At 40.3% G+C, this 4,772-nt stretch overlaps 1 long non-coding RNA gene across 1 annotated transcript in view; it reads right to left on the bottom strand.

Moving 5' to 3' along the window:
* Positions 1–781: 781 nt before the first annotated feature.
* The window catches only part of LOC147008633 (uncharacterized), a 111,436-nt gene continuing 107,445 nt past the window's right edge, over positions 782–4,772 (bottom strand). The window contains exon 5 of the long non-coding RNA XR_015053209.1: positions 782–4,236. This is a non-coding gene — a long non-coding RNA (uncharacterized LOC147008633). The remainder of the gene's footprint in view (positions 4,237–4,772) is intronic.

Here is a 4,772-nt window from a genome sequence, read left to right as displayed (position 1 = left end):
TCCCGTAACACACCAACACAATGTCTCTCTTCAGAATTTTATTTTTAAATGAATGTTTTGGTTTGAGTAGGAATAAAACACAAGAAAAGGGCCCGCAACATGCTGTCAATAAAATAGAAAAACAATAATCGGGTAAGTATTATTAACCCTGATTTATGACAATAAACCACTTTGGTAGGTACTAAATTATTATTGAAATAGCACATGCGCCAACATCAATGGTTATGTTTACTGCTTTAGCCAATCAACGTCAATATAATGAAATTTTTTAAACACAGGATTACATACTGTCTGATATCACAGATCTCCTTGAGGTAACTTTAATACCTCAATATCTACAAATCAGCGTTAACAGTCCGACACGTCAGACGGTCAAAAGTAACATCCGTTAAGTTTTGGCACTCAGGTGTGTTATGTCATTTTGTGTTTTTTGTCATAAGTTGTCCACAACGGTTTTGAAATATCATGTTTTACTGTTTATCCTTTTTGGCCCTATCTGTCAATGGTGAAGAATCACTGTAAAAAGAGAAAAAGAGAAAAAGAGTGAGAGAGTGAGAGAGTGAGAGAGTGAGAGAGTGAGAGAGTGAGAGAGTGAGAGAGTGAGAGAGTGAGAGAGTGAGAGAGTGAGAGAGTGAGAGAGTGAGAGAGAGAGACAGTGAGTGAGAGAGAGTGAGAGAGAGTGAGAGAGAGTGAGAGAGAGAGAGAGAGAGAGAGAGACAGTGAGAGAGAGAGAGACAGTGAGTGAGAGAGAGTGAGAGAGAGTGAGAGAGAGTGAGAGAGAGAGTGAGAGAGAGAGAGAGAGAGAGAGAGAGAGAGAGAGAGAGAGAGAGAGAGAGAGAATAAAAAAAATATAAAATCTGGATCCAGATTTAGATATTCACCAAGTATCCAAATTGTTCCATTCCAAATCCATCCACAACTTTTTGAGATATCATGCACACAAACAAACAGACAAAGAAGATAAAGATGTTATGCAGCGCACGATACGTACAACAACTACCCCCTCTCCAAAGATTGCCATGGATACATCAATTTATACATTAACATTAAAGTTGACAAACTTAATCAAAGCTCAGGTCAATAAGATGAAAATTAATTATTTTTTAGATTAAAATTGATTATTTTGGAAGTTTGACCTTGAGTTGACCTTTGACCTTTTGACCTCAAAATAGTTGGTTTCCAAATTCAGTGATGCATTATGCAATTGCTGCTTAACCTTCAGGTTAATCAGATGAAAACTGACGATTTTTCAGATGAAATTTGATGATTTTAGAAGTTTGACCTTTGACATTTTGACCTCAAAAGTAGTAGTTTCACCAATTCGGTGATGGACTTTGCAATCGCTGCTCAATTGCCGAGTTAATAAGGTGTAAATTGACAATTTTTCAGTTGAAAATTGACGATTTTAAATGTTTGCCCTTGAATTGATCTTTGACCTTTACATATCAAAAATAGTTGGTTCCCCAATTCAGTTACGCAATATGCAAATCCTGTTCAACTTTCAAGTCAATTGGATGAAAAATGAACATTTTAGAAATTCGACCTCAAGATGACCTTTGACCACAAAATCAATCGGCTTCTCAGTTGAGATGACCTCCACAACTTTGTGAAGTTTCATGATGATTGGTTTGGAATTGTGACCTGTAGTTGATTGACAGACAGACATGCAGACAGACAAAATCGACTGACCAATATATTAGAAAAATCTTCGATTTTACAACAAACGGGGTGAAAACACAACCTCCTTCCGCATTCGGTGTCGGGGGTTGTGCGAGGTGCGAGGAGAAGGGGAACAACTCTGTATGACCAAATATTTCTCTTACACTTGCAAAAAGCCAGAAAACAAGTTCATTCTTCCAAAGCCTCAAACTGTCATTCACACAGCGAGTCCAAAAGGTTGTCCAAAATTAGTATTCAATGATTCCATTCCTTTACTCGCTTGTCGTGAAAATCAATCAAGATTCATGGACGACCGATCAATACCGTGAGATGTGGAGACGAACGTATAACTGTGATTTCTCGACTGTTTGTCTGCAAGTTTCAACTGAATTTTTCTACATAATCCTTTCACTAAATATTATTTATTCATTCTTAAAGTATACTTTATATTGAAAGCCATCTACATATCAAGTGCACAAAATATTATCATTTAATCCTTTCGCTCGTTCCAGTATATTCAACTTCCCTCAACTTTCCTTTCCTTCATCTTATCTCCTCACAACTTCCTTTCCCCTCCCTCCCACACAAGCCCTATTTTTCTTTCTTTCCCACAACCTCCACCTCCCACCACATTACCCTCTTCACTTTTTCATAACTTATTCCTGAAAGATTTGGTCCAATTCGCCGTTGATCAAAATAAAATGTAGGGCGATCATTACCATTCTTTCCTGGACTGCAGATAATTTCACGATTTTCTTGGATGAAGACTTTAATCCAAAAGTTTGGGAAATAACAGACCATCAATGCAGTGTATTCTGACAGTGTACGTACATTATTTCTTCGTATTTCCACGCAGTGTTCCTAGTCTGTCTTGTCAAGCCTGTAACCAAAAAACTGAGTGAGAAATCAGCACAAGATGATGATGCTATCAATAACCCTCAGGCTTTGATGCTACAGAGCCATCTTGCATGGTCTCTCGGGGACCTTTGGTGGATGTACAGTCGACTCTTGCCATGTTTTGTAGACAGTTGGAATAAGACAAAAATTGTAATTGGGAAACAATTTCCCCTCCTCCTTTACTTTGGTAGATTTGTCAGACGGTCCTTTTGGAGAGAGATGGTGAGAGTGTGAGATTTGTCAGGACGTCTTTCATCGTATCCGGATAATATCCGGATGTCGAGCTCCCCCCTCCCCACCCCCTATGTACTTTCTTCACAATCCTCTTGAGGAAGTTCAGTCATTCAAACTCCATGGGTATCTATGAGCCATGATCTTTCCTGGGCAAACGACATTTCAAAGTTGACCTCAAAAACCAGCCGCCGTCTGGGAATCCTCCATCTTGCTAAGTCTTTTCTTGGCATACCTGAACACCTATCCACATACAAGGCTTTCATCCGCAACTTGATGGAACATGAGCTCTTCCATGAGCCTTGACTATGTACTGTATTCCAAAAAAAAAAAAAAGACTCATTTCAGTCGAAAGACCTCTTGCACCCACAGACTTTCCTTGCTGTCTTTCTGCTCTACTTGTCTTATCTCATCGCTGTGACTGTGTTGCAATCATTGGGTTACAAGCGATCTCTGCTTCCTTGACTACAAATGTCACAGATTCGGTGAAAGAAACAACTTGCATTGGTCTTTCCAGGCAGACACACTTCCGGCGCATCGCAAGACAAGCCATTCTGGTAGTTTGTTTAGTAAGTAGCCTTTGACTTTCATGATCATTGTTCAGGGCACTTTGACTTGGTACAGTTCTTGTCCTGCTTCTTTAATGTTTAGCATGAATACAAAAGCGGACCGGCTTTGCATTTTCAGATGCTTTCCAGTGTTCTGACTTGTGTTAAAAATATAGTATTTAATTTAAATAAGTTGTTCCTCGATCATAAACTGGCGTTTGGAGATGGATGGATGGACAGATAGACAGAAGTGAACCAATTGCTTTAACCTCGCTTTTTTGCTTCCTGTGTGTGGGGTAATAACAGTCACAAGATTCAAACATACCAACAATAATGAGTATTCAGTAACTAATTGCCATTAAAATCCATATCATACAACATAACAAGAATCATTATTTACAACAATAATTGACTTCAAAATCGATTGTGAACTGTGTAAATAATATGTAGCCTAAGCATTTGTCTGTCTTACCACAAGAGATTCAAGCTGTTCTCAAACACTAGAAAACAAACTTATACTTTGATAGCAATCTGATGAACCACTACGAAAGTCATTTCCTTTTAATCACAAACCACATTGGAGAATCTTCTCTTGTGAACGTCTTGGCGATGTCACTTTAACCAAGCAGCAACACTTGTGAACGGCGTTGTACGCATCTAATCACCAGGTCAAGTGCAGAGTCCATCTCCATGCAGGTCCATACAGAGTCCATCCATCCATTTCATTGGGACCATATCCTGTGCAGAGCATCGCTGCTGCTGAAGCAGTCTCCTGGGCTGTTGGGTACAATCCTGGACAGGTCACCACTCCGACGCAGGACACTCAAATGGCCCAATCATCGCAGCAAGCTGGTACTCATTTTGCGGATCTCAGAAGGATGACAGGCTGAGTCAACCCCACCTGGTATTAATTCAACAGAAAAGCAGGATTTGAACTCAGGACCCTAATATCCCAAGCCCACCACACTAACCATTAAATCAACAACAGGCATATGCAGAGTCCATGCAGGTAGACAATGCAGCAGTTACGTCCGACGAGGGGAAATTGGAACATCAGTGTTTCACTCCACTGGTGGGAGCTGCGAGACATTTGTGCCCAGTGGAGGGTCTGAGGCTCTTGCCAGAATCGTGCCTAAACGTGTGCCACACTAATTCCTCCAGGCACAATTCCTTTTGCACTTAAAAGATGGCAGGCGATCACAGTGCGGAGGGTGTTTCACCGTGACAGCAGCCAAGCGAATGCCACTGTGGGAATTTCGCAGGTCACGATTAATGACGACGGATGAACCATGGGTTGATTTGATGAAGCTTTATTCACAGGAGTAAGCAAGAAGAAGGACGTTTGTTGCTCCATTGACTCCGCAAAATTTCAAAGCTCCAAAAGCTCCAGGAAATTCGAATAAAGGAATGAATAGTAAATGTGTTTGTTGGAGTTTT

The sequence above is a fragment of the Eptatretus burgeri genome, chromosome 18, assembly GCF_056783735.1.
Source record: "Eptatretus burgeri isolate ZD-2024b chromosome 18, Ebu_testis_v1, whole genome shotgun sequence".
Classification (NCBI taxonomy): Eukaryota; Metazoa; Chordata; class Myxini; order Myxiniformes; family Myxinidae; genus Eptatretus; species Eptatretus burgeri.
Note: the sequence above shows the minus strand (reverse complement) of the source record. Positions and strands in the feature narration are given on the sequence as shown.